The 26962-nt window shown below is 41.1% G+C and overlaps 1 long non-coding RNA gene across 1 annotated transcript; it reads right to left on the minus strand.

Moving 5' to 3' along the window:
- On the minus strand, window positions 1-26483 carry LOC310897126. Its single transcript, XR_014582089.1, has 3 exons — window positions 25974-26483; window positions 18681-18851; window positions 1-7080 (listed from the first exon to the last, which is right to left on the minus strand). It is a non-coding gene; the product is annotated as an uncharacterized lncRNA (long non-coding RNA).
- Window positions 26484-26962: the final 479 nt, after the last annotated feature.

A 26962-nucleotide genomic window follows, 5' to 3' on the forward strand; every position in this document is an offset into this window, starting at 1 on the left:
AAATTATTTTAAATGTGCTGTGTTTTCAGACTGTTTATTGATGACTTATTTTTAAGCACGCAGGGAGGCTTTTATCACATGTTCACCTAAGTGGTAGCTATTCATTTTCTAAACTAGTTTTCTTTTTCTAGGCTTTAATTCCTAGGTTAGAAGAGGATGTATTACCCTACCTCATCACTGACACAACGGAAGCCTAGGTGACCGGGCAGGACACCTGGCCTTCAGGTATAGGATTAGGTAAGACAAGCTTCCTGATCCCCCACGTCACACACCCACGTACCCACACCCACTGGTTTGGCCATGTCATTAGCACTGACCAAGCACGTAGCTCTTCCCAAGCCTTCACAGCTGGGCAGCAATGCACCTCTGCTGTGGCTGTGCTTGCTCGAGGAAAGGCTAGGCCCTGCTCCACCCTTTGTGTGTCGCCCCGTGTTGTTGGAGTGCTAGCAGGGAGCTCTGGGGCATTGCTTCTGTTTCCCAGAGCCATACCGCACCGTTCGGGAAGTTTTTTCAGAACTTTCTCTAGCTGCTCTTGTGGACTTCAAATGGGATTGACTTTGGTTAAGTCACTCGGGTTGCAAAATGGGCTGAACTACTAACCACATGTCTCGTCAGACCTTCGCTTCACCGGAGAGCATTTCGGTGAGTGTCATGCTTCGCTGCCAGCTACACAGACTATTTTTGCACCTAGGATAGAGCCTGCTTTTAGGACATGTCTATCAGGACCAACATCGACTCCAGGAATGTAGACACAGACATGTCTGAAAAAGCACGCAGCAAGTTATGGTTGTTTTCAAGCCTCTTCTGAGGCAAGAGGAGGCCTCAGGGGTACATCTCAAAGTGTAAAACAATGACCAGATTAAAGGAGATTTAAAGCACAGATTAAAGGAGCCCTTATTAGAGTACACATTAGAAGAAGTAGGACAACTAGAATATTTTCTCAGGATGTGCTCAGAACCACACAGGAATTGTTTCAAAGAGCAGTAGCTTATGACTAAAAGAGACAGTTTGAAGTGTTTTTGGACATCATGTGTCTCTTGTCTTTACCACAGCTTTAGTCTTGCATGGACAAATAGTCCAATTCCAGCACAAGGGGCATTTACTTTCTTATTAAACTATGCAGTTTGTATGTTGACATTGTCTGAAGCAATGGTGCCTACTAGATTTTTATGCTCTGACTCTTACGACCCCTCTTCTCCACCCTCCTTGTGTTGAATGCCCATTTGGGTTAACCTAAACATATTGCCTGGGTGACAGGAAATCATATGGTCAAATAATAATACTGGTTCCGATGCTCAGTTTTCTAAGCAATCCTATTACCTTCAGCTGGGCTATTTACAGGGATAACGACCACTCTTGTAGTAAAGGAATGCACTATTAGATTTTTTTATTTATAGCTGGCAAGTAGACGGCCTTTTAGCTGGAAATATCCCTAAGTTGTGAGTAGCTATATGACTATAATAAGATTTACTTGAAGAAACTTAAACATTCATGCTGATCTCTCCTTAAAACATAAATGTCAGAGTAGCTGAGATAACTAACTCCCACTGATTCCAGTGAAATAGATACTAATTACCCTTTGAGGATTTGAACCTGGAGCATAACAGAAGGCAAAATGTAACTTAAAGAAATATATAATAGAAAAAGTATTATGACATTATAAAAATAGCTTGCATTGCTGTTGTACTGAATATTCTGCACTTAGATGTTTTCTTAAAAAGATTTACAAGATTTATAAATCTGGTTCTACAACATTTTAGAATTCAAATCTGGGATAGACCGTCATTTATATTGCAGCAATCTCCTGAATTTACTTTAAATCAGTTCAGTTTACAAGAACAGACATGATTTTTTTCAACAGGCTCTATTTTCTCCTATATGCATTTGATAATACATGCTACAGGACCACTCAATTGCTACCAAAAAGACTGCTTCTGCAAGTTCTAAAAGCTGGCTGTGAAAACAGCTTATTGCAGTACCTGTTGGAGCCAACAGACCATTGTCTTAGGAACAAGACAATTAATTTTTGATGTTAGCTAACAGATGTGTGAAACTTCTAAAGAAATTGTCAATAGTCAGCATTTAACTCAGTGAGACAAGAAGATGCAGCCCACGAGGCTAGTCCCAAAATCTAGTTGACTTTGGCCCACTAAATCAAGTCTTCCTGTTTAGGCACAAAACACTGCAGTTACAAACACCCAGCTTATGCCTGCAGACAGACATTGAACTCTCCAATTGCCTAGATGACACACAAAATTTTGGTGTTCTTTTGAGTGAGACAGTTTTAGATGTACTGGGCTTAGCTCTGAATCTGAATATCCTTCCCTTGGATTTAACAGAACGTAACAGCTTCTCAGATGCCTTTGTAGTCTCACCTTGTGAAATGAAAATATTCAGCCAGCTTTTCATGCTCTTCTTCATTGTACCTATTGTATCACTTATCAATCTGCTGAAGGCTATGTATTAGAATCCTCGGAAGGACTGCTGTGTCTCATATGCATCAAAATCCCCCAAACCACCCAGGTAAAATTTAAACAGTAAATCCCAGCTGCCCATTCAGAACTGGATCCGAATGCATCTTTCCTTGGGTCTGGCCTAGGCTTTTTGAGTGAAGATTACTACAGTGCCATCTAGTGCCACTTTGCTGATCCTCGCATATGCTGCATAGCATTTCTGAGGGCATTGCTCTGTATTCATTACTTCTAGCTCTGAATACTCTTAGATCTTGAAAATGCAGTCCACTTCCTCGGGAACATTCCCTCCTCGTCCCATCTTTTTTCAGGGAAGTCATAATATAGATTATATATATTTCTATAACAGACCTTTCAGCAATGCTATGCAATAAAATTGGCACCGAGCAGTGTGACTGTGTGGAATGGGGAAGGAACTGGAGATTATCTTGCAAAGACCATGTGTTCCCTAATCTTCAAAATGTGCAACTTTCAAAAATAGGAATGTGGAAGTTGCTTGGTAAAGCAAGCTTAGAGAAGGGGTCTGATGCCTTCTGGCATGGCCAGCCTGGGTGCTGGAGAGTACCAGGGAGGTGAGGGGAGGTATCCCCAAATGCAAAGATGATTTCTACGCACAAAATAGTGAAAAAGCTATTATTTTCCCTATAAATATGGGTTGCAATCTCTGTTGAAAAATCCATAGAGGTTCCCACACCCCAGGAGATGAAACACTCTTCAAAACTTTCTATGCAATTCTATTAAAAATGTAGCTGATTCATGTAGCAACACTCCCTGTCAACTCACCCAGGTCTCCCGCGTTCCCAGACAAGGAGCCCTGAGAGGATCCTGGTACAGGCATGGGAGGAGAGCTGCCCTGAAGTAGCCATAGATGAAGAAGTTACCCAACAGGCAGCTTTTGAATTTCTGCAGGCTGAAGCAAGGCAGCGTGCCTCAAGACAGCTAATGCCATATTTCTGAAGTCTTTTTAAAGTAATAATACACAGAAGGTCTTAGTGAGAAACCAATGGGAAATAAGCACTTAGGGACTTGTGAAAATCATGCCGGGTTCCTGTCTACATCTGCAGAAGCTTTTAAGTCTGACCTCAGGACATCTTGTGGTCAAGTAAACGTGCTTTGCTAAATGTGACACTCATTTTGTGCGCTGTGGTACAATGTGACCTGTGGCCTGTGTGATTAAAAGTAGCTGCTGTCGCCAGATGTTCCACGTGTCTCCCCAGGCTGCTTATTTAGGGTGCTGGCACCATGTACCACCACGCGGTCCAGCACCAAGCAGGCAAATGACTCTTTCCGTTTTCTTGAAGAGCTATAATGTTGGGGTGTTTATCTGAAACAGTTTGAGGCCATGTCCATGATAACAACTGGAGGATGGATAATTTCAGGTATATGGCAGGTTCCATTTAGACCAGTAAAGTCTGTTCTGTGATTTCTCTCATCTTACAATCATTGTAGTTCAAGAACTATACTGGGATTGCTCTTGAAAAGTCCTACTGACACTCCCAGCATTCTCATTTTCATAGCACCTTCAATACTGATCTAAAATTAGACTCTGTTCCTGAACTGAATATATTGCTCTTCAATACGCAAGCCACAAATCGACAAAAAAATCCGTCTCATATACTTAGTGCTGAATTAGCTTGAAATAAGACAAAAAGATTTACTTTTTGCCACATCTAAGGTCATAAAGTAAATAATAAAAATGTTTTCCGTGCAGTCTGCTTGAAAGTTTTTGCACCTTATTAGCCATCAGAGCAAATTTTGCCTGGTAGCAGAACTATAGGTAAGATAGTAAAATCTGTAACAGAAGTAATATTACAAAACTCTAAGTTAAATAAATATGTATCAAGAAATTAATGCAATCTACAAATCCAGATGTATTATTGCTATTTTTTTTTGACTTAGAAATAGGTATAAGCTTTCACATACTTGATATAAATGTCTAGACCTTATCTTACTTGAGTGAATTCATGTCTGTTTAATAAGCAGAATGGTGCCAACAATTTTATAGAAAGCCCCACATGTTTTTTTTTCCTCTGGAATGTCTCCAAGCAAGTCACACTCTTCAGAAAAAAAAATGTTTGGCCCTGATCCTGAAAAGACTTATGTATGTGTCAAGTTTTACATGCTGCAAAGAGCCCCATTGATTTAAATAGAGCCACTCACAAAGCAAAATGTTAAGCATCTGCACACATTTCACCAGGTTTAGGATCTTTGTTTGAAATGCATTTATATGTTCTTAACCGTCCTTCCTAATGGGCCTTTTGTCTCTGTGCAGTCGATACAGCCCACTGTTCGGTTTTTGTGTACCCAACACCTTCTGTTAACTGTTGTATTATTACTTCAGCCTGAATTTGCTGGACCATTTCACAAGATCCTGTAAACCGTGCAAGAGGAACTGCAAGTCTGTGCCTACCTCGTCTATGCCTTCTGCAGATCAAGAGTGCAATACACTGTCCTTATGACAATATTAATAGAACTCTGTGAGTTAATGAGAGATAGAAGAATTTGATCCAATAAAAAGTGTCTAAAATCCACTCAGCAGGAATAGGGATGTCCCCCCATGAATGACAATAACTTTCATTTTTAAAAAGTTTCTAGTGCTGTTCCTGAAAAAACAAAACAACAACAACAAAAAAAAACTCTGATGTGATTTGAGAATGACACAGTCTAGTACCATCTTCCTGAGTCTGCAAAAGATAATTCCAGTCTGCTGCTGCCAAAGCCTTCTCAAATCGCAAAGAAGTGAAAAATGACAGAGTTTAAACTGATATGAGAAGACAGTTTTTGGATTTTGCCAGGTAAGTCTTACAGAATGACAGTGAATCTAAGGTCTTCCTAAAGTCTTTGAGGTGAGTGGATAAGTTATTTTGGAGGTGTCCACCATCTATCTTGGATAGTGCTCAAGTCGGAGAACAGAAAAGAGTGACTTATAATCACGTCTGACTGCCACCCACTTGGAACATGTCACAGAAACTAGGGATAAAAAAGTCTGATACAGTTTAATTTAGGGACATTTGCACTGAATTTTACTTCACACTCTACATTAGCTCTGATAAGAGTCTCAATTTTAGGACTGTGCTAAATATGTCTTCGCAGATAAACATACCAAATATGCAAGCAAACTACACAGACTTAACTCTTTTTTTAAAGGTCAGGACTGCATTCCTATTGTGTCTAGAAAACATTTCACACAGTTTGTGAGCACCGCCTATGATACACAAAAAAGAGCTGATTGACAGCGTCACAGTTAAGCACAGTACACAACTGTCTCATTCTTTTAAATGTCAAATAGATGTTCCACTCTGGTATATTTCAAACTTGTTAAGAGACTTAGATATAACAGGTGTAGATCAATTTTTCACTGTCAAGCAATAAATATAACTTAAGAAACAATATAGAAACAGAAGGCTTTAAATATAAATATTCCCTTCTCCTAGGAGTTAAACCAGAACATATCAATACAAGGATCTCAGTGACTTCTGAAGAGTCAGTGACATCTCAGTTCATATTTTTACCACATATAATTGATGTTTTGCATATAAACTTCTCCTCCACGATATTTAGCAGTTCCAACTGCTAAACCTTTGACCTGGACTCATTTCTGTCAGAAGGACTTTGATCTAGTCTGCTTTCTCTTGTGAGAGTGAAAACCAGGATGGGCAGAGAGAGTGAAACTTGGGTGTAAAAACTAAAGGAGAAGCAGCCAACAACAGTAATGGGCCAAAGAAATGGAGGCTGGCGCAGAAATAGCAGACATCCAGATTTCAGAGTTCAGGGCAAGGGAAACTACAAGGGAGAAGGAAGTGGGACTTCAAGCCTCAGTGTGACTTGTGATTTTATTTCAGACTGCTTGTCAACAATGACTTTATTTATTTTTCTGGTTATTGTTGGATAATATTAAGACATATGTCAAGTTCTGACCTGCTAAAGGTGTTCAGAAGGCTTTCAGTCCTTAGCAGGAAAAAGAATTTGCCAGTCCCCCAGTTCAATATTTAACTTGGCCGTAGGCTGTCTGAGAATGCCGTGGAAGATCCAGCTGGAGCACATGGGGTTGGACATGGTCTCTGATAAAGAGAGGTGAGATCAGACCGAAACCAAGCTGTGCAGAAGCCTCTAAGTGTAAATGTCATCTGCAGCTTAATATCACATTGAAGTGAAACACATTCACAACGAGCTTTTGTGGCTTTAAGAAAGATTCGGGTGTCCTGGTGCCCTCAAGCATGGCAGATTAGTGCCTGGGATCCTTCTCCCAGCTGCTGTGGCCAGCTGACCTGAACTGTCTGTTTGGCCAGCTAGGGTGCAGAACTTCAGAAGCCCCACTAAGTACCTGAGTCCTTGGCTATGGTTACTTCTGATGACACTGGGCAGCCCTTTTCTAACTCACTCTCTCACCCCAGATGCTTTCCTTATCCCTTATCCCATCATCTTTAAAAGCGAAGAGGAAATTGGTAAATGTTCATTGGATACCATCACTAGGCTTGCAGGGACTTGGGCTCCAGTGCAAAGCTTCTGCAGCGCCCATCTCCCCGAGAAGTGGAGTCCTCTTTAAGCTTTCACTAGCACAGCAGAAGGCTCCCAGGGTCAGTACTTCAAAGCAGTTCTGCTGGCCAGCCTGCAGAGTAGGAGAGGAACAGAGGGATTTATTTTACCTGTTTTCTGTTTCCTGATGTCAAATCTTAGTGCATGCACAAGTCAGCTTTCATAACCCAATATGGATGATGAGATATTTAGGAAGCCTTGCTGGTTTTGTTTTGCTTTTGCAGAATTGTCAGCTCGGGAACTGATCTCTTGCAAAGAGTATCCCATTTCTCATTGCTGCCTAACACACCCATCTCTCAGTGGTACAGTTTCCTATCCCCTCCATTTAATAGCCAAAGCTTCATTTTCATTCTTTATTACAATTCCTTTAGCTTTATACAGTTCACTGCTCTAACTCCAAATAATCTCCATCTGGAATATTACTTTGGCTTTCTTTTTCATATTACTGGGAATCCATTTAGTTTTGTCAGTGTTTCAGTTTGTTTAACTCTGCCTTCAATTTTTATTTTTTTTTTAAACTTTGGTGGTGAGTTGCTGGAAGATTGTTAGCTGAGTTTCTGGATGGGTTGCATTAGTTTCTCATTCTGATTTAAAGGCACAAAATGCTAAAACTTAACAGGTTGTGTCACAGCAGAGATTTCAGTTTTTCAACAGCCACAAATAATGCATTTTGGGTGTTTCTTTTGTTGTTGTTGTTGTCCTCTTAATTCTTGCAGTGCACTTGTAGTAGATACTGTCAAGATAGCTAGTTTAGATATGAAATTTCACAGCTATTCAGTTGTGTTCCCAAATCTCTGAAATTCCTCCTTGGTGCTGGAATTTCTAGTTCTGCTTTTTTTTTTTTTTTCCCCCTCATGATTATGTAGTTTCTTGTCTCAGGAGTTTCAGAAATCATTTTTCTTAATATCAGTAATATGGATTTTTATATAACTTTACTTTTCTTGCTATAAGATTGGTATCATTCTATTCTTTTCCCTTTTATCCCTACAATATGTGTGTTAGAACAGATTTGTCTCATTACCAAAGTGCTCAAATAATGTCATGTAAATCCTTCTCTTTATGATTCCTACGCATGCAGAGCAGAAAGCAATAAAGTCAGTTATTCAGGACCAGGTTCTGTCCTCCTTTTCACAGAAGTAAAACCAGAGACCACTGCCGACTGTTCTGGAGTTGTCAAGGTATTTCAGTTCAAATTAAAACAAAATTTCTGCTTTAATGCATAGCCAGCAGGGCAGCTCTCTCATTGCCAGCAAGATATTCATTCCTAGCAGGCTTTCAACTATCTTTTCAGAATAGTTACAAAGATAGATGGTCAAATCTCTTTTTTAGCGTGTTCTGGAATTACATGGATAATTAAGGGTGTTTTTCAAAATTCTGCAGAAATTCATTGCACTGTGAATAAAGACCACTGATTTTTATTTTTTTTTCACTTTCCCTTCAAATTTAAATGCATTATAAGTCTATTTTACTTGTTTGATCTTCCTTTCACACACCATAGAACCGCGGTGCTGTTGCAGCAGGCTTTGACACCTACTGTTGCAACAATACATGTCTGTACTCTGAGGGATCATCTGTAGATCTCCTCTCTCTTAACATTCTTCCCCTTCCTTGGGCCTAAAATTTGGCTTATTCATACTCTGTTCAGAGGGCTTTCTGTAATATGACTGAACAGTACTTGATGATGAAGTGAGCAGAGAAAAGGACTTTAAAAATATTATTTCTCTTTTCTATTAATTTAACACTGCTGAGTGATTTGAGGTTCTCTGTCAGAAAGTACTCAGGTTGCTGCTCTGACTTCTGTGATCTGCAGTGAATATGGTGAAAATCTAGAAGTTTGAAAAAGATCTTTTCCTCTCCCGGAATTTCCAAGAGTCTGCTCTTGTCCAATATTATACATTTCATTCTTGGTTTGTGCGTGTAACTTGGGGAAATTCTGCCCCCCAAAAAAGGACCTTTCCTTCAGTAAGTGGAGCTGCGAGAGAATCCATCCAGCTCTCCTACGCTTTGCAAGTAGCTTACTCCTCACAGGTAAGCTGCCTTCTTCTGGCAGGGCAGAGCTCTTTGGCTCGCCTCCAGAGTTGCAGGGAAATCGGAGAAGGATGGTTTGTGGGCTCACAGCATTTGCCATTTCTAAACCCAGATGGGGTATCCTTCTACTAGAAGGGGTGGGCTTGATTTGTGAAACCCAGCTGCCTGTATTATGCCTGAGTGAGACAAGATGACAGATAATTCTTTCTGGCTGCAGGGCTTATGAATAAATGAAGACTTGAAGAGGCATAGAGAGAGAGTCTATGTTCTTGGGGCGGCCTTTGTCACATGAGGAACAGGAAGTATGTCCACATGCATGAGAAGCAGAGTCAGAGAGCCCTATATGACCTACAAATTATTCTCTCCAAAGTTTCAAACACTTCTCTTTATACTTTTTTGAGGTAAAGATTTTCCATGGAACGCATCTGTAATTTGAACACTTCTGATACCTCTATTCCTAAATTCAGAAAATCTGAAAAGATTTATTATTTTTGCATAGTAATTGCATTGTTCTCCTGACAGAGTAGTATGTTGTACTGTAACAGGACTGACACTATGGCTGCAGAATTCCCGTGTGTCATTCATTCTGTCACAACAACTTTTTCCACCTCTGAAATTTTCTTCAGCTTCTATTGACTGATCTCATCAATGTGCCACAATAGAGACACTGAAAAACAATTGCAAATTCTGGTATTATATGTTGGCTTGCTGGAAATACTTACCCTTTTTGTGAGATAATTACTAAAAACTAATTAAATTTGCTTTAGAAAACACATGAATTGCATTATTGTTTTTAAAAATTGCAATGATTTCAAGACTCTTTTTATAGCTTCTAGACTCTTAAGAAACATAAGTTTTCCATTAAAAAAAAATATATATTTTTCAAAAGTAGCTGGTTTTACTCCAAATGCCAAAAGCTAAGACATTTGAGAATGTGAAAATCTTTTTCTGTTTTCATTGGCAAAGAATCCCCATTTAGAGGAAAAATCAGCAGGGAAGAATAGAGGGCTTTGCAAGAGAGCAGAGAGCATTATAAGTACATTTATTATCCTGGCACTTTTAATATTTCTTCAAATGAGTTTGTCTTACTGTTACAGCTCCCTTACAGTTAAATGCCAGTCAGGTTTTCAGTGTTCTAACACTTTTCAAGACTCAGAATCACATGATATGAAATAGTCTCTCAGAAACCCACTGTATATGTTTGCTATAAAGTCAACTGTTTTGATAACTGTTTACATTGTCTTAATCATTTCCCTTTCATTTTCCAAAAAGAAAAGCCATTTGAACTAATGATGTCTGCTAAACTGACATATAAATATCATAGTTCTTTTTTAGATGTACAGATCCTTGAGAATGACTTGGTGGCAACATTTCAAGCATGCTGCTGTTGCACACACCTAAAGCTCACCTCCTATGGTTTGTTCAACCCTTTTGTGCAATGTGCTGATTCAGTGTGTATTCCGTCCCTCCTCTCCTTGTCTGTCCAAACAATAAACTAAAAGTTCTCAGTTCTCAGTTCTGGGATAAGAGCGACCACTGAGATAGCTTTTGCATGCACAGATGAACAAATGTGTTTGTCCTCTTTGAACATCTGGCCTTTATGGTCATGTACAAGAAGCTCCACTTTTGAGAGTTAAGGATCTAGAGGCAAGCTATGGATAAATTAGGAAGGCCCCATAAAAGAGAAAACTAGAGACCTACCTCTCACCTCCTCGAAATTCACCCCATAGATTTCAGCAAAGTTATTCTTTTATACTTATTAAAACGGGAACAGAGCAAAGCTCTGAGTTTGCAGGGCTATACTTCTGACATAAACAATTCCGCCTCAATATCCAAATCCCCTCCCTGTTGTTCTGCTTTCCATGACCTGCTCTCTCCTCACTCCTTCTGCTCCTCCACTCCTTCAGTAGCTCCTGAAATTTTTCACAGGTTCTTCTCTCTTGAGGCCTAAGCTAGGAGGATCCCTCTATCTCTTTCCCAGCAGGAAAGTGCTTTTTGAGAGAGAAAAATTGCATAAATATGTTGAAAAAGACTGATCATAAGGAAGGTATTCCGTAACTTGTTTACACACAAAATTACTTTGCAGATCCAAAATCCGAGTTAGAGAACCCTGCTAGTTTGATTTAGCATGCATGACTTGAGTCACAAGAAGTAAACATATTCCAGACTTGTTGCTTCTGTCATCTTCCCTCTGTACATTGCTGTATGAATCAGTGAATAAGGGTGTGAAGGTCAGCTAAGTGACTCACTGAGTATATTTCGAGAGAAGTGAAGGTGGTAGAATTAGGTCTTCCTGGATACATCCATGTCTTCAAAGGCCTGCTGCCTCTTGTCTAATCCTTTGCTTTTTACTCCCATGAGGCGAGCTGAGGTGGAACATTCTCAGCCCACCAAGGCAGGAGGAAGGAAACTAGGCCTCACTGGGAGCTCTGAGGGAAGGTATTAAAGAAAGTACAAGTGGGTACCGCATTTAGGTGTTCCCATGACAGGGTTTGTCAAGCATGACAGAACCCAGCAAGCAAAACATCTGCCCTGTGTCACACAGGACACATAAGCCTTGACAGAAAGCACAGAAGAGGTTACAAAAGAACCGATCGGGCCTTCAATTCTCTCAGTGTTCAGTTTTTCTAGTACATACAGCAGAGAATCAAGACAGGGAGCTTTGCGAGCTGGCCTTTAAAAACAAACAAACAAACAAAAACCACAAAGACACAAAAAACACTCCTGCAAATGACTGCTGCATGTGCAGTAGCTCTAGCCAGTCAAGTCTGTGCTGTAATTCCTGAGCATGCTGATTCATCTGTGACCACGCAGAGTCCAAGCTGCTTTGTGGGCCCAGATCACCTTCTAGGCTCGTCACAGCCGTGGTGCTGCTGCTGAGAGCTCCAGTAAACTAGGATGCCTCACCAGCAGCCCGTATGGTGATAGCCAAAGCGGCCAGGACAGTTAATTCAGCTGCAGCCCTCAGCTAAGAAAGGAAACATCCAGGATGTTGTTGAGGGCAAAAGGTTGGCATTTGGAATGGCTGTCATTTGCTTATTTGGAAGTCTGCAAAGAAAACTGACGTTTATGTGCATCAGCCATGCCAGAGGCCCTCTGGCAGGGTGTGTGTTTTGGTTGATTCTTGTGGCATGAAGGGAAGTTCCTTCTGAGGGAGATCCCACAAGGAAAGAGGCATCCCTGGAGAGGCACTGGTTTCAAGGAGAAGTCTGATTCCCAGACAGCAGATAATCTCTTCAGATCTAGCCCATGATGTCACATGCCTAGACGTTATCATAAAGATGACTAGTGTCTGTGGAGGCGTGACTCCGAAGTGAAAGCGGGAACTGTTAAGGAAAAACCGAAGACTGAAGGGTGGTTTCCCCTTTAACAAGATCAAATAGGACTGTCAAAGATCATTGAAGCCTAGTTGTTTTTGCCAAAATGCCAAAAGCCACCCATGGGGCATGCCCATGAGGGCACAGCATTGCATTCACCCTCTTCTAAGATACAATACTTTCCTTGCAGCTGCTTTTATTTCAGACTGGATGGCTAAGTGAGCAGATCTTGCAATGATTTGCCTTTCCAGACCCACTTTTGGTATAGGGGATTCCTGTTGCTTCGCAGAAGTTAGAGTACAGAGTAGGAGTGGTGTGTGGGATTGCTCTCACACCAGGTTCGCTACTGCTGAAGTTTAACCTGGAGCTACCAGTAAAACTGAGGTTTCCAGGGTAGACCAGGGGGACAAGACACCGAGTGTGCTGTGCTTGAGCAGCCATAAGAACCTGAAGAGCCTGATAATCTGAAACCCAACATTTTGTTTCGGTACTGCTAATGACAAGTATTCAAAATTCATGAGGCAGACACTCCAGATCATAAGGTTTTGTCATCATTGTTGTTATATCTTTCGGGGCTCTTTTTACTTTCTTTTAGAATGTGTAATTTTTCTTTGACATTACACAACTAAGTGTGACATTATGTCATTCCAGGACTTAGATTTAGGAAATCCACATCATCCCACTATCATAAAATACATGATAAGATTATGTGTTTGTAGAGCAATGATGAAAGTTTCGGGTTACTTTTATTTTATTTAGCTCCACTTCTTTCATGGAATTGTTTGAGTCACATGGCATGAAGTGTATTTAAATCATTTCTGGAAAGAAATTTGTAGATGTAGAAAACTTCATTGAGATTTGCAAGTCATGTAACTTACTGGGTCTTGCTGGGATGGTGTTAACTTTCCCTGCAGTGGTCCATATAGCGTTGTGTTCTGCACTTGTAGCTAGAACAGCATTGGTATCACACTGAAGTTTTGTCTACTGCTGCATAATACTGGAACAGCATCAAGACTCCCTCCAACGTTCCCCAAGAGCCAGTAGGCTGGGGGTGGGCAAGATGTGGGGAGGGGACATCACCAGGCAGTTGACCTAAACCGACCAAAGGGATATCCATACCATATGGTGTTACACTCAGCAATAAAAGTTGGGAAAGGGGAAGAAGAGGGGGGGCCTCTTGTTATGAAGACATCTTTCCCAAACAACCATTACGCATATTGAGGCTCTGCTTCCCAGGGCATGGCTGAACATCACTCATTGATATTGATGGGAAGTAGAGAACAATTTTTTTCTCTCTCTGTGCTTCCGCACAGCCTTTGCTTGTTGTTTCCCTCTTTCTTTAACCTTTAATTAAATTATCCTTATCTCAACCCATGAGCCTTTTTTTTTTCTTTCCAGCATCCTTTCTTCTCCCCCTCTTCTGAGGAGACGGGGGAGTGAGAGAGCAGTTGTGGTGGAGTTCAGCTACCCAGCAAGGTAAAACCACCACAAAAACCAGTACATTCTTCTCATCACACAGTGGCTTCAATTCTCACAAGAGTCTACTCACATTTAAATAAAGACAGTCTTCGATGCCACTGAAATCTCATAAATCCTTAATCAAAGGACTCCACTGCCTTTGATTGCATGAAAGCAGTCAGGTGACTGCAAGACTGCTACTCTTCACCGTGGCTTACATACAGATTATAGATACACTATATACAGTTTTTGGTTGCATGTGAGAGCTCATGACCTTCTGGGTTTCCTTTCATGTGCCAAAACATGAAGGGCTGCTTGTTCTCCTAATGATCCATTTAACTAAGACAAAGGAAACCCTTTTATTCTACTCAGAAAATACAAGCTTTGAACTTCAAATGAATCCCATTTTCCCAGCTAGGCAGACATCTTGGGAGGAATCAGGACAGATCTGGACTAGGTATCTATGCCATTTAGATGCCCTAGGTTGTTAAGGGATCTACATTGGACTGACAGGTATGATAAGGACTTACAGAAGATCTAAGCCCTTCTTCAGCAGCAACTGAAGGCTGGTCAGGATATAAGAAGACATGAGATGCTTCTGATTAGGCAACAGAATCACCTAATATTTAACATTCAGAGCTGCACCGAAACAGGATGGCTGAGGAAATTCACAGAGTCTGTAGTGTTCACCATCTCCTATATCTGTATATGCAAGCAATCAATTTTAGAAGAGCTGTTGATTTTGCACACATTTCAGGGACTGTGTCTTATTCAGGAGCTAGTGCTGATCAGTTGCCTCTCTGTCCTTTACATTTTTCCCATTAATTGTTCATGAAGTCTTGCAAAGCTGATAGAAGGCACACACAGGAGCCAGAGTCTGAGGTAACACATATCATGGTACTGAGCAGACACTAGAAATAGTATGTGACTGAACAGGATTACTTAGGAGACACAAGCAACAATGCAGGATTGCATTGTCCTCATTTCTTTACTGGGATGTTCCATGCCAGCGGGCATGGTGCTCAGAGTGGTCATGAAAATTAATTAAAAAATAGCTGCTTGGCCTGTCTTTGGCTGGCTACTGCAACAAGCTATGGTATGCCTTCAGAGAAGGCTTTTTTCCCCTGTATAGAAAACATGGCAGGATGTTATCGGGTAATAGATAAAGAATTCACCATACAGGAACTTCTTTGTCCCTGAAGCAGCAGCAGGAACTTCTTGTAGATCTTCTGTAAACCTAAAGCTCAAAGCAAAAGGACAGAGAAGGTTTCATGCAGGATGACCAGCAGTCTCTCCAATTCTTGCATTTGTGGCCAACCTGAGAGCTACAAGAGCTTCCATCCAGATCCAGGCACACAGAGTAGTGCCAGGAGGAAACCTCGTAACCCTTGCTCCTCAACAGCATGATCCCAGCAAGGCAGGCTTTGTCCCTGTTCTGGGACTGCTGAGAGAAACAATGCCTCCTACCAATGTCACTCCTTGCTGAGAAGAATTACTGTGTTTATTCAAAACAATAGCAAGACTCCTTTTGACTTAGTAGAGAAAAGTTTCTTCTTTGGAGAAACAAAGGAGTAGCTTTGTATTTCCAGACTGAGTAGCTCTTATCCCAAGGGACTGGAAAAGACTCCAGCTATTAGTGATTCATCAGTGGATGGTCAGGCAGGACTTTCTGTTTCCTTGAAATGTTTGATGGAAATGCCAGAATATGACCTATTAGTAATATTTAAAATTGGAAAGTTACTCCTAAACTTTGAAGACAACTCTCTTGGTCATAAGTAATGTTTGCCACTTACAATCTCTTTGAGTGGACAACTTGAAGTAAAGTGGACAGCAGGTAACATGCAGCTATATGGAGAAATCAACCCTTTGTAATACTTCCATATTTATTCTTTCACTCATGAACATTGAGGCTGCTTGTGTAGTCCACATGCATATCCTAAAGTCTTAAATTCACTGAATGCAGACACTAACAAACAATCTGGGGGTACAAGGGGTGGTGGGAACGCTGCAGACATCTGTCACTGTGATAACACAAGTTAAGTACTTTGTTCTGCCTTCAGTTTCCTGACGACAGGAGTGGAAAACAATTACTGTTTTCCCAACTGAATTCTGAGTTTATTGTCCTGGGAACATTCCTTGCAGCTGACAGCTAAAAAGAGAAGAAAGTATTCTACCAGATGTCCTTCTAGTTCTTCTACTGTTTATTCCTCCTGCCAATTTGGAAGCCTGTTTATTTGGTTTATTAAATATTACAGCTTACTCTTTAAAATATCATACAGCAGAACTGGAAGAACTACATACTCAACCACTACGTTTTCTCCCTTTGTTCAGCTGTTATCTGACAAGGTCATTATTTATAGAGTGTAGACACCTTCAAGACACAATATGGCAATAAATTGTTCTCTTTTTAGTATCAGTTGTAAAATCTGCAGGATGACTGACAATTATGAACACCTTAGGAAATGAGGTAAGAATATTTAATACTGGATTCTGACATCTATATTCTGTGTTGGAGGCATTATCTCTGTAGCAGGATGTGCATAACAAATGAATGGGAGCCTATGAAATGTTTCATTCTTACAGCTCCACTGCCTCTTCCTCTTACCAAATGATAGTCACTACTAGAAATCTTCTTTCTTCTTCTGTTTTTGCATCAAAGAGGAAAAGATAATTATTATCTTTTGTACATCTAGGCAGCTGGAGATCTTCTTAAGCACTTGCTTCAATAAAGTGTACACTCCTGCCCCTGTGGTCCCTCCATGGCATAATTCAGTGAAGAACGTGTCTTTCACAGGACCTTATATCCTGTATTGGTCTGTACTTCAAAAATATATATGATACAAAGTTTTAAATAATTTCAGTGCATATATTTTTACTGGCTCTTTGCAGACATTGATCAATGCCTGTGCAATAATAAAAGCTTTGGAGTGACTCATCTTAAACCTCCTTTTAGCCATACCCCAGGGGAGAAGCAGAGGGTGAGTATGTAGCCTTTCAGCATGCATACTCACAACTCAGCAAAATTAGAAATCCAACATATGCTAATGTTAAAATCAGAACCTTGTACTTTGCCATCAGTACTCTGAAGGATAAAGGTCACAGGGTCCCACCTGGTTTGGTATCCTCTATAGTACATACAGAGCCTGATCAGCATTGCTAATGGAAGATCTGTGGGCTCCCTCCTACTCTGAGTGATACTCCACCAGTTTTCCTTCTTTTCCCATCTCTACTATCTATTGCCATGTGCTGTATTGGACACAAGTGGAAGCACAAGGAAAAATGACAATATGTTGTTTTCAAACTCAGAAATATGAGAATGATCCTTCTCTGAGTAACCTTCAGTTCTTGGGAGCAATAAAGGTTTGCAAAAGGCTCAGGAATAACTTCTTCATCTTCCTCTGAGCCATACTACAGTGAGCATTCTAGTTCATTTATGTTTTTGAATCATTCAGTTCTATTCTAGGAGGGAGATAAATTCCAGGAAAGTATGTTTACTCTTCTTAGTTGAAGGAGGTAAGTGCATAGACACAGCAGATCAAAACTACTTTGCAGACAATTAACAAAATATAGTCAATTAAATGAGGAAACTCTGCAGTGCAGAGCTAAACTTGGCAGTCCAAACCCATTTCCAGGCATTCCTCAAAACGGAATTATTTCTGTTATTCAGAAGTTCTGGATTTAAAGCTTCACATTGTAACAATGAGCACGGTTAATCAGCTTGAACATCAGGCAAACTTGTAAATATTCAGAGAGAGTTCAAAACAAAGTGAAAATAACCCTTGAGAATTTAGCTAGGATTGCAAACAAGCAGTGATTTAAATAGAGCTACAGTCTGACATCCTTCTACAATCCTCCTGTTACTTATTTGATTTCTGTACTTTGCCTGTTATGACACTCCAGACATACACATTAGGATACTAAACACACAGAAGATGAACTAACATTATGTTAAAAATGACCCTTAAAGAAATCCCTCTCCCACAGAAGAAAAAGCGACAGCCTCCCCTTTTGATCCTTCCTTTCAGAGAAAGCCTCAGGCCACATCTCTACCAGAAGCCTTTTCCCCACAGAACCTGTATTGTTTCATATTGGCTGACATTAATGTCATGAGAGCGCATCCTGGTTGTTTTTTTGCCAGGGGCTGAATTTAAATGGAGGATTGTTTTCTTTGGGGAGGATAGTTTTATTCAGGTGACAGAAAGGCCAGGTTTTGCTGGCTAACATCAAATGTGTATACGAATACATGCAAATCAACAGTGACAAAAGGTATCTTCTGTTGATAAATCTTTCTAGAACAGACCAGATGTTTTCCAGCAACTCTGGAAGTCTTACAGGATTTTGGGAACAAAGGGGAAGGCTTAAACTCAAGAGCTCACCTTTGAAAACAGTTACCCACGAGACCTTCATGTTTGAGGCAAGCAACTAAGTTGATCTCACCAACTTAGGAAAAGAGACAGAAGAGCAGAATCTTCAAAGGGCACATCCATTTACAATCACAAACATGCTCAGATGGAGCATAAAGTATGGGTTTTGTTCAAAGCGTAGTTGTAGCATCATGGAGCTAGCTCCTATCAGCATCTTAAATGGATTCTGCATCCTATACTTAGGTACGTATTAGTGTTGTTTAAAGTGCTGTTAGCACCAAAGCTAACTGAATGAGACCTCAGGTATAAGACAGTCAGCCTAGCACAACTAAATAGATATGTCCTTACACATACAAAGCCCAAGCCTTACAGCACTTTTATGGCAAAATGAACACCTTAAGTTATAGCTGACAATGAAGTGGAATCTGTAAAGGGAGATGAAATATGCTCTATGTATGATACAATACAGAGCACAGGCACACCCCTCTTGTATTAGCTTGGATTACCTTTGTTCTGTTGAGAAAAAGTGCCATGGTCCAAGATGGAAGTGAGAAATGTATGGAGTAAGGCAGCACGGTCCTTGTCCAAGGCAGGTATCACAGATTGGTAGTCAGGCACAAGGGGGTCCAGCCTCCACTGCAATTTGTGCATCCAGAGGCAGCCAAGGAATGCAAGCTCTAGGGGAAAAAAAAAAAAAAAAAAGAGGAAAAAAGAGGTAGGCATATTGTTAAATTGATGGGAAAGGTCACATATCTGTCACTTCGTCTGTGTAAAGTAAATACAGTTTTTTCCTGAAATTTGACAGCATTAATGAGACTTAGAGATCTATATCTGTGTCCTGGTTTCCTCGAGACACAGGCCTGTAGGGAAGAGGAGAGACTTTCTTCGTACTGCCGGAGTTGTTTAGCCACTTCATCCACTGTGGGTTCCTCATCCTCTTTCCAGGCCATTATTGCCAATGAGCTGGCTTTAGACATTGCTGAACGAGAAAAGTGGCCAGTTCTCTATCTCTATACTGATTCATGGATGGTAGCAAATGCCCTGTGGGGGTGGTTACAGCAATGGAAGCAGAACAACTGGGAGCGCAGGGGCAAACCCATCTGGGCTGCGGCATTGTGGCAAGATATTGCTGCCCGGGTAGAGAACCTGGTTGTAAAGGTACGCCATGTAGATGCTCATGTGCCCAAGAATCGGGCTACTGAAGAACATCAGAACAACCAGCAGGTGGATCAGGCTGCTAAGATTGAAGTGGCTCAGGTGGACCTGGACTGGCAACATAAAGGTGAATTATTTATAGCCCGATGGGCCCATGACACCTCAGGCCATCAAGGTAGAGATGCAACCTACAGATGGGCTCGTGATCGAGGGGTGGACCTGACCATGGACACTATAGCACAGGTTATTCATGACTGTGAAACATGTGCTGCAATCAAGCAAGCCAAACGGTCAAAACCTCTTTGGTATGGAGGACGATGGCTGAAATATAAATACGGAGAGGCCTGGCAGATTGATTACATCACACTCCCTCAAACCCGCAACGGCAAGCGCCACGTACTTACAATGGTGGAAGCAACCACCGGATGGCTGGAAACATATCCTGTGCCCCATGCCACCGCCCGGAACACTATCCTGGGCCTTGAAAAGCAAGTCCTATGGCGACATGGCACCCCAGAGAGAGTTGAGTCAGACAACGGGACTCATTTCCGAAACAACCTTATAGACACTTGGGCCAAAGAACATGGTATTGAGTGGGTGTATCACATCCCCTATCATGCACCAGCCTCCGGGAAAGTTGAACGATACAATGGACTGTTAAAGACTGCACTGAAAGCAATGGGTGCTGGGACATTCAAAAATTGGGATACACATTTGGCAAAGGTCACCTGGTTAGTCAATACTAGGGGATCTGCCAACCAAGCTGGACCTGCCCAATCAAACCTGTTACGCACTGTAGAAGGGGATAAAGTTCCTGTAGTGCACGTAAGAAACATGCTGGGTAAAACAGTCTGGGCTACTCCTGCCTCGGGAAAAGGCAAACCCACTCATGGAATTGCTTTTGCTCAGGGACCTGGATGCACTTGGTGGGTAATGCAAAAGAATGGGGAGGTCCGGTGTGTACCTCAAGGGGATTTGATACTGGGTGAGAATAGCCCATGAGTTGAATTGTAGTAAGTTAATTATTATATAATACTGTATGTCATCACTACCATGATTGCTATATACCATAGATGAAAATGGTGATTAATTAGAATGTATTGGAAAGAGTGTAACCTGAGCATGACATAAATGGTATGGAATAAGGGGTGGATATCTGTCCTGGTTTCAGTTAGGACAGAGTTAATTTTCCTCCTAGTAGCTGGTAGGGTGCTATGTTTTGTATTAGGATGAGAAGAGCGCTGATAACATGCTGATGTTTTAATTGTTGCAGAGCAGTGCTTACACCAGGCCAAGGACTTTTCGGCTTCTCGCTCTGTCCTGCCAGCGAGCAGGCTGGGGGTGCAGCAGGAGCTGGGAGGGGACAGACCCAGGACAGCTGACCCAAACTGGCCAAAGGGGTATTCCATACCATCTGACGTCATGCTAAACAATATATAGGGGTGGCTGGCCGGGGTGGGGGGGCCGGCTGCTCGGGGATAGGCTGGGCATCGGTCAGCGGGTGGTGAGCAATTGCATTGTGCATCACTTGTTTCATACACATTATTATTAGTAATACTATTATCATTATTATTATTATCATTGTTATTATTATATTCCTGTCTTAATAAACTGTCTTTATCTCAACTCACCGGCTTCACTTTCCCGCTTCTCTCCCCCATCCCAGAGAGGGAGGGGGGAGGGTGAGCGAACGGCTGTGTGGTGTTTAGCTGCCGGCCGGGTTAAACCACAACAATCTGGAAGGGATTTCCTGGTATCATTCAGTCCAATCCCCAGTACCAACACAGAATGAAGTGTATCAAGCTATTCCTGACAGACACTTATTTCATGACAGCTTCCAATGAAAGTGATTCCACAGGGACAGCAACTAGCATCCCCTCACACTAGTTCATTGTCCTTCTAACTAGATTTTGTTTTTCTAGTGGCTAAGCTAAATCTTTCATTACAAAATTCAGATAATAGCTTCTTAATGTCTTACCTGCACTGGACATAGACAACAGTTGAATCAACTTCAACTTCATAACAACTGAAAATACACTTAGCGGATTGCTCTCTCTCTACTTCTCTCAGTTCCCTAGTTCCCTCTTTTTTTTTCTTTTTTTTCTTTTTTTTAGCCTAACTTCCTTCTTTTCTGTCTTTTCTTGGAGCTTAGGTTTTCTGAACTGCCTGTCATTTCTACTGCTTTTCTTCCCATTGTCTAGCTTTTCGTCCCTTTTGAAACACAGTACCCAAAACAGAACACTTTATTCGAGCTGTGGAAGAACAATCCAGTGCCAAGCAGACCAGAAAAATGACCTTCTTTGGCTTATGTATGGCCCTATTATTAACATTTCCCAGAACATCATTTGTCTGTTTTGCAATCCTGTCACAGAACTTGACTCATACTAAGCTTATGACCCGTGTAACCCCAGGTTTTCCTCTACAGAAAGCACTGCATGAGGATTTTGAGCTCACTCTCAAGGACAGACTAGGGTAGATCACGTTGTGTTGTGACAGCTGTGAGGAAAGAGAGCCTCAGGGCCTATATCTACCAGCCACTACCAGACCAGACATAGCTGAAAAAGGTGCTGTCAGTTATTTTGCACCAAAACCTGGGTGGTATCAGTCCTCAGAGAAAGGCTTGATCCTGCCACCTGTTTTATGAGTATAGTCTTGCATTCATCAAATTATTTAATATAACAACAAATGGGCTGAAACAAATGTAAATGGAGTCCATAAGCAGAGGGCAGTGTGGAACAGAGATATCATGAGCATGCAGATCATTTTATACACTTACAGGATTTCAGTCTCAAGACTGTCATGCCTATTACCCTTACCCTAAGTATGCTGAATAAAGAACAGCAAAAGTTTGTTCATGCTACTAATTGTTTATTTTTCTTCAGGCATCTTCTCCTCGCCTCGCTTCTGCCTCTGAATTAGCACAGGATTCACCCCACCTAACTGAGCTAAACCTGGCGTCATCTCAAAGCTTGCCTTTTAGGCCTCCTCTGCAGTCCAGGAGAGGAAGGACTACCTATCGAGCTCTGCATTCATCCCACTCCAAAATAAATGTTTTAGATACATGGAGTGTATCACCTTCTGAAAATGGTGTCTCCATTGACTAGCGACGAGCATACAGGACAACACAGGACCAGATGTCTACTTCTCAGACAGCCATAGCAAGGCAATCACAGTTATTTCCTTAATGATGGCTCGGGCTCTCTAGTCCAGCTGATTACTTTTCCAGAACAGCGCTTATAATCTGTTCCATGCATAGCCAAACTCATGATGTATGAGAATCCACATAGTTTAATTTAAATGCTGAATATCCTCTCTGTTCTCTGTCTTCCACACATCCTCTGCCTCTATCTCCAGTTATCTATAGCAAATTGTCTTTTCCCAGCCATTCCTGGCAATACCTCAATAGCCAGCAGCTGGGTCACATTCATGGAGTCACAAGAACAAGACAAAGCTATCAGTTAAAAAATGATATCACCTCTCCCTGACTTTCATTTGGTCTGGCATAAACCAACAATGGGATGTAATTTATTTTTTTTGCCTGACTACATTTCTCAAAGCACGTAGAAGGAAGTGTAATTTGCTATCACAGCATTTTTTTCCTTTTCACACTTGGCTAACCACACTCTACATTTCACACAGATCTTTTCAGTCAGCTGCTGCAAGTCATGGTCTCAACATATCAGAAATCAGAGACTACGCTGCCTCAGTTTTCTTAGAAGCCATAGCACTCTACACTAAAACTAAATAGTTTTTACTGATTTTATTAAAACAAATGTTTTGGTAGCAAAATTCATAAAGTACAAAATGTTGACAGAATAGCTCAGCTAATAGATTTTTGAAGAGTAGCTTATATAACTATACAGTACATGTATATGTAATTATGGTTCTGCTTCTGGAGGAATCCATGCAAGAGCTGGAAGGTCAGCATCATTTCCTAGAAAGACTGATAACCATCAGCTAAGTTTGGGACACAGAGGGCTGCAGTTATGGAATGGGTCAGAAGCTGACATTAACCTGGAACAAGAGCAGAAAATCATTTTCTCCACCCAAGCTGTGCCTGCAGATTCATTTAACACCACAACTTATTTCCCTGACAAGTATTCTACATTTGCCTCTAATGGATATAGAAATGTCCTTCTGAATTGATCAATTAGTTCAGTGTAACATCATAAGAGAGAGAAGGAACTGGAAGTTACAAGCACCAAAAGCTTTTTGAATATCCTGCTCTGGTATATTTTTATTCTCCACCTTGAAAAACTTAATTGCGTGAAATTAATTAGTTAATAGTTCCCAACACCACTAGCTTTATTGCAGCTGAAATCTTTGTAGTGCTGTTGTGCTCGGTGGTCTAGAGTTTATCTATTTTTTTAACACTAGGTGGTGCCAAGGGACCACACATATCGAAAAGCTGACTGAAGAAGCAAAAACGTTCAATTTAAAGGCAGTATAGGTGCCATAGGGTCCGTGTTTTGTTCTGTGAATTAGTTCAATTTCTACTGTTAAAATATCTTGTTGCCTAGGAAGTGACAGGAAAAATTCTATACAAGATGACAATAATTCAAGTAAACTCAGAGCTAATTTGGTGCTGTAGTCTACGGAGCAGACAGTAATTCAGCAGTAAAGTTTCAATACATGGATATTACCTGCATGTGCAAGTCCAGAGTCATTTGGTCCAAAACCTTTTCTCTGACAGTGATTGGTACAAAGTGTTTCAAAGGAACCTTCAAGAGCCTCATGGCAAGCAAACAGTCAGACTCATAGCCTTGGTCTTAGCCTGGTGCCTAGCACATACAGATTGGCTTAAGCTCCAGTTTATGAAGCCAAACTTCCCCCAGAGGTGTTTCTAATTCAAAAAAATTGGATGTTCATGCTAGATATATAAATATTAGCTGACCTATTTTATAAGTTAACTACGGACACCAACTGCAATGTTAAAAAATACAAAAGATTTCAAACTACCCATGCTTATATAATAACGAAGGTTCTAATAATCATTAACTTTTCCTAAATTTAGTACTTTCTAGAGTAGAAAGTATCATATTCGCTCATCTGATAGTCTTACTGGTCTCAGCATATGTGACCAAACTCTTTGACTAATGAGTGAGAAACAAATTTACAATCATTTTAAATCAGAAATGCACAATGTCTACCACACGCTGCTTTAGAGCAGTATTTGGGAATAGAGGTATTCCACGAGGGACTTCCTATGAAACTATTATCTGTGAGATAATCATGTTGATAGTTTGCAGGAAGACTGTCATTAAGTTACCAGCAGGAAAGGAAAGAGAGAGAAGGAATATCTGACACCTCATTAGCATGTCTATTCTGATACTCTTTTGTTTTAAGTTATTGACGCTTTTCTCTTTTTCCAGTACAGATTTGCCTGTTTGTATAAAGTTAGATTTCTGTGGAAAGAGGAATTTATGCCTGCCAAGGACATGCAAGAGGGTGCAAGTATGTTTTTCTAGGTTTCTGGGGAAGGTCTCAGTTCATGGAGTTATTTGTCAGTACAGGTGCTGGATCCTGGCCATGCTATCTGAATAGTTATCATAAGGAACATCTCGTACATGTCAATGTAGCTGCACAGAGCGTCTGTTTTCTTAGTGAAGTGAGTACAATTTCTTAGATCCTTCTGGCTAAGTCTTTCAGAAGCTTCCTTGGATCTGCTCTTGATGCATAATTGTTCCCTAGGAAGCGGAATGTGATTTCTGCACAGTGCTGTGCCTCAGTGTCCTTTGTGGCTGCAGAATGTATGTAAATAGATCAATTTACTTTTAGAAGACCAGTCTGCAAGACTACAGATACCCTCTTGCAGATATTTCTCAAGCAGGCTTACAAAGAGCAAGGCCTGGTCCATAGGCAACGGAAATGATGTGATGTAGCTCACCATAAAGGGGACTGAGCACACAGAAAGCACTGTATCTGTGTTGCTGTTATATCTTGTAATTACGATAACTATGCTGCCTCAACAAAGTCACACACACAAGCTACGGTGGGAGGGTGCGTAAGACAGAAAAACATACCGGGGGGAATACAACATTATACCTGTGCCCAACTGGTGCTGATGCTTAAAGACTCAACGAAGATTACAACAGCTGTGAAGAATGAGGAGAGGTCAATAATACATAACAGTCTGGATAGCATGATAAACCGGACACAAGCAGAAAATATAATAAAACATAAGTTACAGATGTAGGAAGAAGGAATGCAGATCATAATCATACAACAGGTGAAAGATAGAAGATCTGTCCTGAGAAGGTGACATTGGAAAAGACTTGGGATTGAATAAGGTGGGTTGTCTTCTTGGCACTAGCTACTTGCTTCTAATGCGATTCTGTAACCAATTAGCTACATTCTGTAGCTAATGCTATCCATAAATGTACTTCTAAATCAAAAGAGAAGAAGCCTATTTGACATCTGTGTGATTAATCTCCACCAAATTCAGTGCTGAGACACTGAGAAGGCTTAAATAAGACTCACAATTACCATTAAAAATTGGAAAACATTTTGTAGTGAAAAATGTCAGCAACTTACTTTGCTTTGATTCTGAAACAAACCTAAATCTGTAATCTCTTGTGCAGTTCCTCTGCAGATTAGCATTACTCCACATTCCCGCTGAGTCCAATGCTCCAAGCTTACAGTACCTGGGCAGAGTAGGTTCCTAGGACGGGGTCATTTTCAATCTTCCTTTGACACAGCTACATTTCGCAAAGATGGGTTAAATATTCCTAAAGAAAGAGAGTGTGAGTGACAGAAAATAAGTCCTTTACCCATTCAGTAGGGATCTAAAGGGAATAAGGACCGCAGTTCTCCTTTCAGCCACCTCCAGGGTGAAGTCACGTCCACCCAAGCAGCTCACTGTGGTGACTCCACCACCCAGGGAAGCCCAGGTAAATAGAGCTGTGCGCTGTGGCAGTGGGAAAGCTGGTGTCTTGGCTTACTGGTATCTGCAGGATGGGCATTAGCTTGTCTCAAAACCCATGCTGAAGCCTCAGATTGCTGACAGGACATTCATATGTCCTCATTTCCCATGATTATGCGAGTGGTCCTTGCCACTAACACTGTGCAATGATGGCATCTGGAGACCCGAGTTGCTGCTGACACATGACTACAACTCATGCTATCTGGGAATGAGTGGCTTTTGTGGGCCAAATGCATCCTGTTGCCCAGACATTGAGCAGTCTTGCCTTAAGCATTCCTTCACAGTCTCATTTCTGAGCATTGTAATTGTAGATCTTCTGCCAAAGACTGATTAGCTTCAAAAGGCCAACTTCAGTTTCTAGGTGTCCTGACAAAACCACCTACACAGCATCAACTCGAGCCCAAAGTCAGGAATATGCAAACTAAATGATACTGCTGTAGTGCTCAGTAAGCAAGATTTCCACGCTAGCAAACAAAACATCAAATAAATAGTTTTATTTATAGTTAGCCCTATAACTTAACCCTTTTTAACTGGAGACTAGAGAAAAGGAAAAATAGCAGCACATCCACTAGATATACCTGGATAGTATGTAATACTATCAACCACATCACTCCCAGTAAGAGGCTGGAAATATATCCGTCCTCATTCTCCAAAAGTTATCAAGGCTGGCTGAGATAACCAGCTACTGCTCACCATTCAAAGTTCAGGCTC

Source organism: Anser anser, assembly GCF_964211835.1.
Source record: "Anser anser genome assembly, chromosome: 3".
NCBI classification, from domain to species: Eukaryota; Metazoa; Chordata; class Aves; order Anseriformes; family Anatidae; genus Anser; species Anser anser.